This window comes from Podarcis erhardii, assembly GCF_964252035.2.
Source record: "Podarcis erhardii genome assembly, chromosome: 2".
Classification (NCBI taxonomy): domain Eukaryota; kingdom Metazoa; phylum Chordata; class Lepidosauria; order Squamata; family Lacertidae; genus Podarcis; species Podarcis erhardii.
This window is the reverse complement of record NC_138498.1, coordinates 83,736,738-83,747,645: the sequence shown is the minus strand read 5'-3', so window position 1 is coordinate 83,747,645 and position 10,908 is coordinate 83,736,738. Positions and strand designations below refer to the sequence as shown.

The 10,908-nt window shown below is 39.3% G+C and overlaps 1 protein-coding gene and 1 long non-coding RNA gene across 14 annotated transcripts in view; both read left to right on the top strand.

Annotated features, from left to right (window-relative positions):
• Positions 1-10,908, top strand: part of ERC2 (ELKS/RAB6-interacting/CAST family member 2) — a 539,768-nt gene that overhangs the window by 100,710 nt on the left and 428,150 nt on the right. The gene's annotated exons all lie outside the window — the stretch shown is intronic.
• On the top strand, positions 3,404-10,080 carry LOC309334540. Its single transcript, XR_014153151.1, has 4 exons — positions 3,404-3,494; positions 9,056-9,258; positions 9,506-9,604; positions 9,820-10,080. It is a non-coding gene; the product is annotated as an uncharacterized lncRNA (long non-coding RNA).

The window sequence follows — 10,908 nt, the reverse complement described above, 5'->3', positions numbered from 1 at the left end:
CCTCCTCCTTGGGCTGAGAGACATCTTTTAAAGTGTGAAGGTGGCTGACCTACAGAGTTTAAAATATTACAAGGCAAAAGGGATTTGGGCTTGGAAGATGTCTGTCCCCTGAGTGCAATTACACACACACAGAGGTTTGAAATTGTCTTGGGTTTCAACCCGATTAATGGTGGATAGGGAAATCCATACGTGACAGGCTGGCAAAATTTTGTAAATATTTTATTAGTACCATTTAATCTTGACAAATATTTGTTACTCTTACAAGTCTTCATTATTGTTCCATTCAGTAACCTTTTCCTCATGTTGAAGATTAGCTTTCATGCAGCCCTTGATGTTTTTGGCTCATTTAATAGGTTTTCTTTTTTTCATAAATGCAGAATCTTGATTGAAACTTCAAAAATGTCACGCTCTGTGCTGCAGTAGGAAGTTCTTGAAGCTGGGTTGCAACAGCCAGTGTATTCATTGCCTTCAGAAGTTTTTTGACTCAAGTTGATGCATTGAATATGGACGCAGGTGTGTGGATGTTTTGAGTCTCTAAATTCAGAGGTGCTGGTTAGAATTAGCACCAGTTTTCTTTTCTTTTGCCACCCTTTGGATTCTGTTTGAACTCTAAAGCTTATTTGTCATGGTCTGAAAGTACTAGACTTAATCAAAGGCTGTGATTCTGAAACCTGAGGCAGCAGAATGAGCCCTATTCATTTTGTGCATTGGTGCTCCAGCCTAACAAGGCAGGCCACTTACTCTTATTCACCAATTAACAGAGATGGGAACCAACTGTGAACAAGTGCTAGTCTGTTGCTGTGGTGTAACTTCACATTTCATTCTAGCTCCATTTCCGTTTCCATGTTTGTATGATGCAATTGTAAGTTTAAAAAATGATACCGCCAGGAGCGTGTATAAATTCTTTAAATTATTCTGAACACAAAATGATGAGGAAAGCTGAGGGGGAATGTGCATTCTGCTTAAAGCTTGCCTGCTTGAGACTGGGAGTGACCTGCACCAGACAAAATCTTATAACTGCCAGTCACAATAAAGCAATAAAAATGGATATTGCTTACACCATGGGAAGCTAACCTATGGCCTCCAGGTGTTGCTGGACTACAACTCCCATTATCTCTGACTGTTAGCCACATTGGCTGGTGCTGATGAGAGTTGGGAGTCCAACAATGTCTGGAGGACCACAAGGTCCCACCCCACCTTGTCACTCTCAGTCTGTAGTTAAGTACTGTGTGAATTCAGTGCATAGATAGGTCTTTTCAGTTAAAACTGAGGTTAAAACCACCTCAGAAATTCGAGGGGTGGGGCATATATGTTTAATGAGGAGGCCACCTTATTGCTAAGTGGTTGGCACTGGAACTCTACTGAGGAGGATTTTCGGTTAAGTATTTTGTTTGCGTTTCTTTCTGAATACAGTGCTTGGATTTCTTTCTGAATACAGAGCCTGCCCCTCTTAAAATTACTAAAATGCAAGTTTTGTTTGAAGTCTCCTAGCTCATCCCATTCCAAGGGCTTGGAAAAAGTTGAAGAGAGTGTTGCATATAGCAGAAAACCTATGAGGACCCCTTTCTCCCTCGTTTAAATTTGAAAGTGGCTGCAAACTAAGTTGGGGCCAAAGGAGTGCTGTGTTGGGAGTAGTTAAAAGTTTCATGGTCAGGGAAACAATGAGGGAATAGCCGTTCGCAGGATGTGGCCACTGTCACATGCTGAGAACCTTCTAGGAGCCACAGGTAAGAGCTGAGTGCAGGGTGGGGACCAAAGATTGACAAACTACCCCAGAAGCATGAGGCGCCCTCCACCATAGGTACCACCCTTCCCCATACACGCCTCCTAAGTACACCATACACCATCTCCCTAAGTTCCTGTGAAATTATTCCTTTTAGCTTTTGTGTTATATTGTAAAACAACCCTTTATTGTTACTAAACAAAACATCGAAACTTTCCAGGAAGAATTACTACCATGTACCAAACAAGGTTCTAATATGAGTCCTACATATTTCATATATTGGAACATTCTGCAGATGTGCATGATATTTTAAAAGGGGGAATAAACATTTTCCGATTATTTCTCCAACAAATGATCTGTCAAAACCTTGCCTGGAAAAGGAAATGCATTTTTCAAAAACACTCAGTTTACTGGCAGGCAAATCTAATGAACAATTTTCTAAGGATGAATTTGTACAAAGTGCTACCCAGAAAAATGAAATGACTAATGTTATTAGTGTGATGACTAAGTTAAAGGTGAATTATCATCACTGCTAAAGTTGAACTTGAGAGTGAGAAATATTTTAGATTGTGGTACAAGGTGTAGGCTATTGGAATGCAGCTTTTTCCATCATTCCCAGAGGCTGAAATCCACGTTGTCTTGGAAAACATATAGAACATGAAATAGAAAAAGAACGAGGATAAACTTATGGAAAAAAATAGCACTTGCTATTCAACCTGGGGCTCAGTGGACGGTGAAAGAACATGATTCTGTCCCTTTATTATGATTACCACCTGATTTTTTAAAAACCATTTTTTATTCTACAGGGCTTGCTGTCAGACTGTGACAAAATTCTTCCATTTTGGTTGATTTAGTATGCCAACAATTTCTGTGACTTGCAATGTCTTCTACAACCACGTGGTATATAAATTGTATTAAAAATAAATAAATGAAACTATTATTTTTTTAAAAAAAACTCGTGTTACTTGAGGTTGTACACAACATGGATTGCTATGGAAGGAGTGTTGTCTTTCTTTGTAGAGATTGTTGCACAGCCATTTAAGCTTACAGTTGGCTTAAAATGAAGCTCTGGAATAATAATCATTTGTAGCTCAAAACATCTGTGGGGTACCAGGTTGGCAAAGGCTGATTTAATCTAGTTTTGTTTTAATTATTTTAATAGACAATTGCAAAACAGGTTGCTAATGTCATATGCCCCCTCCCTTAAACTATACAGTTGTTTCAGTTTTCAGAGTGGGTATGACTAACAAAATAAGACTACTTTTGTAAATTTTATAAAGCAATTTAAAAGCCTCCCCCAACTCATTTTTTCCAAATAGATATTTTAAAACAAAAAGCAGTGCTGACTGATGTTGGAATGAACACACAATTCTGCCTTCGCATAAGCTATGGCCAAACTCAGTCTGTAAGTCTTCTCATTTATGGACAGAACACCCCCAAAATGAACAACCCATGAATATTATGAAAAGAACGGCAACCTTCCTTGTTGTGATGTACACCACTGATACAAAGACAGTAAATGGAACAAAATAAAGATCTAGTATGACTGAGAATTTTTTTAAAAAATGCATTTGGTAAAGGTAAATGTACCCCTGACTGTTAGGTCTAGTCATGGACGACTCTGGGGTTGTGACGCTTATTTCGCTTTACTGGCCAAGGGAGCTGGTGTTTGTCCTCAGGCAGCTTCCAGGTCATGTGGCCAGCATGACTAAGCTGCTTCTGGCAAACCAGAGCAGCTCATGGAAACGCCGTTCATCTTCCTGCCGGAGTGGTACCTATTTATCTACTTGCACTTTGACATGCTTTCAAACTGCTAGGTGGGTAGGAGCTGGGACCAAACAACGGGAGCTCACCCTGTCATGCGAATTTGAATCGCCAACCTTCTGATTGGCAAGCCCTAGGCTCTGTGGTTTAGACCACAGCGCCACCCACATCCCAACATGCATTTGCTGGGAATATTTAGAATCTGCTGAGCTCCCAGTTCTGGACAGATCTTAAAATCACATTGGAAGTTATTATCTGCTGATACTTAGTACGGCTGATGTTAAAACACTCCTTCACTACTTGGGCCAACTGCTGCTTCCTTTTTATCACATGCTACTGTCAAATGTATCAGAGATTTACAGCAATTTAAAACAACCACTAAAACAGGCTCACTAATCCAACAAGGAATTTGTCCAGATTGGTAAATTGAGGTTGTCTTTCTATCTGCACTTAAAGGTAAAGGTAAAGGGACCCCTGACCATTAGGTCCAGTCGCGGACGACTCTGGGGTTGTGGAATTTGTACTACACTACGGGAAACACTAATCTTCAAGTACCTTCTTATCACAACGTGCCACACCAATATTCTTGTTTAAGTATACTTTCTTGTACATATTTGGATGTTGGAGGCCATGAGTGGGATTATTTGTATGGAAATATTCTTAAAATAGACCAGAAGCTATTATTATTACTATTATTGGAATCTCATGAGTTCATTTGTATAATAATTTTGTCCCCAGCTGAATTGAGCTATAAAAGTGATGTTATTTGAAGTGAACATCTGCTGCTTATAAATATATATTGATTGGAAAGGAAGCGATGTCAATGGGCAATTGCAAATATTGTTTCCCTACAATATGTGTTTGGCATACATTGAAGTGAAGAGAGTAATAAACAATGTAAAAATATTTTTCTGAAGTTTGAATATCATGTGCAATGCTGTGCTAATTACTGACCGTGAGACATGCCAACATAATTGTGTGCTGTTGCCAGCCACTTAAACTATACAAGCTATACAGAATACCCCAAAGAAAAATTATTGTGGAAGCACAGAAAGCAAAGCCTTGCATCTAACTTTGCACTCTCTCCAAGGAAATTCTTGCAACCGTTTCTTTGAAAAGTATGTCCTGAGCGTTGGGTATGGGGCCTAGGGCCTAGGTTGCAGGACAGGAGGCTTCAATAGGGATGAGGAATTGGGAGACACCAGTTGGTGACTTTTTTATATTGGGCAAACTGGAGCACTTGGTTTTAAGCAAAGCATGGATATAGTGCGCATAACAGGTGGAATGGAGAGAACTAGTGGGAAAGGCATACTGGAGATAGTGTTGCATCACCAAGAACATGGAGTCCAACAAGCTAGAAATCCTCGAAGGGACAGACTCCTCAGCAGAATCACTATGGGTGGTGATATCCCCAAGAATGTTCTATTGCCCCCCTGATCAAAATGCCCAGGGAAACACCCCTTTTCAAGCTTAATGTCTGTTCCAGGAAAGCTGGTAGAAAGCATTATTAAAGATAAAATTATGAAGTATGCAGGAGAATAAGTCTTGCTGAGCAGAACCAGCATGACTTCTGCAAGGGTAAGTCCCGTCTCACTCACCCTTTGGCAATATTTGAGTGTGTCAACAAGCATCTAGACAACAGTGATCCAGTCAAAATTGTGCAGGCCTGTGCGGGGGAGGGACCAGCTGGGTACACTTGCCCTGGACCTTGGAGGGTTGGGGGCCCCTGCCAGGGGCCGGCTGCTTTTTTGTTTGAGTTTATAACTTCTTTCTAACAAGACTCCCACCCTGGACCTCAAACTCTGCACAGAACTGACAATGTGTACTTAGGTTTTCAACAAGCTTTTGAGTTACACAAATTCATGGAGAATAGTGGTTGCTAACTACACTTGCTATGTTGTACCTTCACCGTTGGTGGCACAATGCCTCTGAAGATCATCTGTTGGGAATTGAAAGTAGGAGGAGTGCTGTCGCAGTCAACGTCCTGCTTGCAGGCTTTCTGCAGGCATCTGGTTGGCCGCTGTGAGAGCAGAGTGCCGGACTAGATGGACCTTTAGCCTGATCCACCAGGTCTCCTTAAGTGCTCTTATTTGTAAGACATTAAAAGCAATAACAGCAATAAAATTTGTCCCCCCAAAATTGGAAGAAACACCGAGAAGGGTGTAAAAGAAGGATGGTAGCCATTGGAATGGTACATGATTATTGTATGACTATCACATTCCTGAGGAAAACAGTGACATGAATCATGCAAGGGTTTGCTGAGCTTATTTAAGAGTGAAAGCCGCGAGCAATATATTATATGATATTATATTTTAGAATATAGATTAAATATGAAGTATATTCTCCTGACAGTTGTGCTGCGATTTTTGAAACTTTATTCTCATACATAAACTTAGTATTTATTATCATTTATGAAATTAATGTGACACTTTTTAAATAACTAATTATTTTTACTTGTACACTAGGTCATACTTGAACATTTGTTCCCACATCACTTACAAGTGCACTGTTATTACCAGTTGAAAACATATTTAATATGGCGTTTTAGTGAGAACAGAAAAGATTAAAATTTGAAGAATCAAAGCATAGCTGTCAAGAATGAAGGAAATTGTGCGAGAGGAATAAGAGAATTACACAAAGCAAGGCTGTTAGAGAATCAGAAGGTGTGGGTGGCAGCTCTTATGCAGGGAGGAAACTGCCTATGGGAGTTTACAGGCACCATGATTGTGTAACTGTACTTTTGTTTCTGGAGATTGGTAACTTGTCTGCATTAAAACAACAGCAACAGGGGCCATGTTGGAATGTGGCAGTATATGAACAAAAAATGCTGTAGCAAGTGAAAGTCTTAATTCATTGTGGCCTAATTTGCAGGTAATATTATAGTCCTTCGTGGGTAACACGTGTGCAAATGAGAATATGACAAAAAACTTAAGAAGAGTCCGACTGGATCAGACCAAGTTCCCCAGCACCAGGTGTTCAGAAGCATACTGCTTCCAGTATTGGGCAGTGGTAGTACAGAGCCATCATGACTAGTAGCTGTTGATAGCCTTTGTGGATTGTTTACCCCTCCCTTTCAAAGCTATCCAAATTAGTGGCCATGACCAAGTTGGTGGCAGCAAATTTCATAGGAGCAAAGGTGCTGAGAGTGGAGAGAGGCTAGGTAAGATTTTGACATTCTGTTTAAAACTAAAAAAAATGCAGTTGTTCTCCACTGATTAAGGAAGAATGAAGTAATGTATATAAAGTTTTAAAAGGATATACATTTAGAATTTCAAAAGTATTATTCTAAGTTGTATAGGAATGATAGGGAGACCATGGACTGTGAATTTGAAATTTTTACTTTGTAGTTGGTTGCAATGTAGGGTCTAGCAGATAGACAACAAAAGTGGATCCCATGAGCCCTTATGGGTGCAAAGTGCTCTTTACTTCAAGGAAGGATAAAGACCCCCCCCCCCACAATCCATTAGTCACTAGTTGACGATCTCATTGCCCTTTCTACATCTGAAAATATATCTTATAATCATCAATCACATTTGGATATCTTTGCACATATGGACTGCTTATATTAATATACAGGGTGTTTGAAAAGCAACTATACACCTACTGTAAATACACTGTCCATAGGTGTATAGTTACTTTTCGAACACCCTGTATATCATTAAATACTTTTAAGGATTGAGGAATTGTTTTTTAATGTTAATGTCAACTGACTTCTCTTTTTCCCTATTTTTATATATTTGCATTTTTTAAAGGAAAGATCTTGTTCCTGGTCAGTCACTGCCAGTTTAGCCCCATTAATCCACACGTGAAGATAGGATTTTTTTTGCCCCAATATTTATCACTTTACTGTTGCTTACACTGAACTACATTTGTCATTTTACTGCTCATTCACTGAGTTTGGTGATATCCCCTTTCAGCTCTCCACAATCCCCTTTTGTTGTTTACCAGCCTGAACAATTTGGTGTTGCCAGCAAACTTGACTACCTCACTTCTCACCCCTAACTCCACTTCATTTAGACGTTAAAAAGCACAGCTCTCAATACTAATCCTTGGGGGACTCCACATGCCACCATTGTGAGAACTGTCATTTATTCTGACTTTCTGTTTCCGGTTTTTTAAAGCAGTTACTGATCTATAAGAGTACCTCTCTCCTTATTCCACCACTGCTAAGCTTACTCAGGAGTTTTTGGTGAGGAACTGTATCAAAAGCTTTTTGAAAGTCTTAAGTACACAATGTTTCATCCCTATCCACAGGTTTATTCAAAGTCTCAAAGAACACTAGTGAGACAGGATTTACTTTTGCAGAGAGAGACTTGTTCTTCGATACACTTGGTAATCTTTATTAATGCTTTCCACCAGTGAGAAGATACCAGTTTCATGTATAGACAGGCATCCACTCTAGTGAAATTAGTTTTAACAATGCAATCCTATGCATTGAGTTCCATGAGACGTAATCCCAGGAAAGGATTGCTGCTCACGTGAGTGGTGGATCTGTTTAGAATTAAGATAGCATCAACACATTTTTGCGATTAACCCGCCACCCCCTTCGAGATGAAATCAGTTGTTTTGCATCCAACTTGCTTCTGCAAAGAGGTTCAGTTAATCCAGACCATGTACGCCTGGTATATTGCTTTACACATCCTGGTACCCTCTAGATATGTTGAACCAGAACCCCCATCAGCCTCAGCCATCAAGACCATCGCTCAGTGATGAATTGGCTTATAGTCCAAAACATCTGGAGGGCATCAGATTGGGGAAGGTTTGCTTAGACCAATGTTAAGGGATCATTTGATGCCAGCACCCAGCTTTGGAACATATGTCAATGTCAAGATTATATAAAAAACAGTGGGTGTTTTTTTTAAGGGCCTTGAGCCTGTACAGAGTGTCTTATTGAGCTGTTGTTTCTTCCCTGCTGAATAAGCATTTATTGTCAATCCAGCTAAAGACCATTGCTCTATCTAAAGTCTGTTCCTCTCTTGATTGGCAGCTGCTTTCCAGGGTCTTGGAGAGGGACATTTCCTAATCCTACCAAAAGCTCACTGTATGGTGGAAATATAGCTCACCAAGTTAAAGGCCAAGCTTAAAGCTTCCTCCATAAAATGTTGGCTTTCCATATATTGTGGGTTTTAAATGGAACCTAATGTTTGCACAAACAGGCTACAGTAAACATGACCTTCATGAATGCGAAATGCAGCTTAGCCTTAATTGAAACCATGACTGGTATATACTTCTTTCTTTCTTTGGTGTTAGGGATACCATGCTGATGCAATTATATTTCTGGTAGCTGTGTGGAAAACCAAGGAATTGGTAGCTACCTAGAAAAGTGATATAGGCACTGCCCTCACACATCTTTGTTTATTTCATATCATTTTGCATATCTCTTGATTTTATGGAGTGAATGTTGTCAAGACTGCAAATTAAAAATATGCAAGAAAGGCAAAATACGATATTTTTGTTTCATGTCATAGTGGCTTAAAGGCTAGATTTAGTAGCTCAAATGCTTCGTTCGGAAGTAATTCCTTAGTGCAAATATGGGGTCTGATTTCATACTGTTCTTCGAATTGACAGGTGATCATTGCCATCAGTAAAGAAATTGGGGTTGGCATAACCCTGTACATATTTATGCAGTAGCTACATTGTGGGGAGAGAAGGGTGTAGATGAAGAACAAGAGTGGGGCATGTACAGAGATAGATACATACGCCAAGCAGTGAATGAACACAGGGTATTGATCGTGGCTGGAACCACAGACGTTAATTCAAGACCTCTTGTGGTAAGTTTTGCTAAGTTAATGAGATTACTTTTTAGTTGCATTCATGTTACTGGTTGTTGTTGTTTTTCTCCATCTGAGCATTTGCTGTGGCATTTTCAACAAAAATATATTTGTTTTCTCATTCTGCCCATGTTCTGTCTCAAAATTACTTTATTTTTGCAATCATTATTAGATGGGTGGAACGAGGAGGGGGAAATAAAAAACGTGAACTAAACTTCAGTTCAGTTTCTTTCTGCTTCTCTTGCAGGTAGAATACGATATCATCTGTTAGGAATTATACTGCTAGAAGAGAAGAGTACGAAAAGGCAATTAAGAGCCTTGCTCCAAAGGATTCTTACCCAGGCAGGTATGATTGCAGTTCTTTGATTTGAATTTCTTTGCCTTTGATAGACGTGCTGTGCTTTGCTGTGTGCTTAAAGTGGTGTGTGGGCACAGATGAGGGAGGCAAATTATAGAGAAGAGTCTCAATATACAGAAGAGTCTGAATGAGATCGGATTTTTTTCCAGTTTCTGTAAAAGTGTTAGAATAATAAGATGTCTTTTCTCTCTTTCTCACTGTAGATTTTAAAGAGGATTACATAGAGAAGGGCATTCGTTTCCCTAGCAAATTTCCTCCCAGAAGACTCGGGAAGATGAGCATGACAAAAAGTGTACTTTGCTGTCTGCTGCAAGCATAACTTCACATTGTGGATTGTTTTGAGGAAAGAGTGAACATTCAGACCATGCAGTTTGTGGGACAAGGCTGCCTATTTCAAACCCCACCCCCCCCGTCGCCATGTGTGTCTCTGTGTATATAATTTATATAAAGTGAACCAAACACCATATAGTAGTAAATAAATATTACTCTAGAACTTCCAGTGATAAAACAAAACACAATAGCAAAAGTGAGGTGAAATATTCAACAGTTGGGCTTCTTTCTCTGGTTGCTGGATGACTGGGAAACTATTGTTTTTCTTGATAATATGTATCCCTGAAATGGTTCATATTTCATTTCTAAAGTACTGAAGAGGATGTGGCACTCATTTTGATTTTAAGCTAGTGTCTAATGTCAAGGTCAATATCTTTCCTTTTTCACAGCTATTTCGAAATCAATCCTTTGTTTATAGGGATGTAAAATGCAAGCACATGAATGCTGGTGGCTACATTTTTTTAAAAAAATATCCACACTTTGGAATGCCCAATTATAGATGTATTATTGAAAAAAAGAAGCATATCTATACAAAATATCAATTTGGCATTCATATGTTAATGCTGTATTTTTAAAGGATTCATATTTTCTGCCAAGCAGTAAGTGTTTGTAAAGATTTCACAGAGGGTGAGGAATTGACAGTCATAAATAACTAGAAGATATTGGAATAATATTTTAATAACAGCAACAAAGTAGCAGCCCCCTTTTGCTGCTACAAGTCTCATCAAGGTAAAAATACCTGGAGAGACTCCTCAACAACTAAAGTCAGGTCAGAAGAAGTCCTAAGCTGTAGCATTTGATAAACAAGCAAGGACATTCCAGTCTTAGCACTTTGAGGTATCATTTTAGACCTAAATGCTGAGATTGTAGTAGGTCTTGGGTACCAATGGTTTTGCATTGTGTAATTGCTCAAACTTTACACCCACTGAGCCAGATATATTTTCTTGCTAGTGTGATTAGGG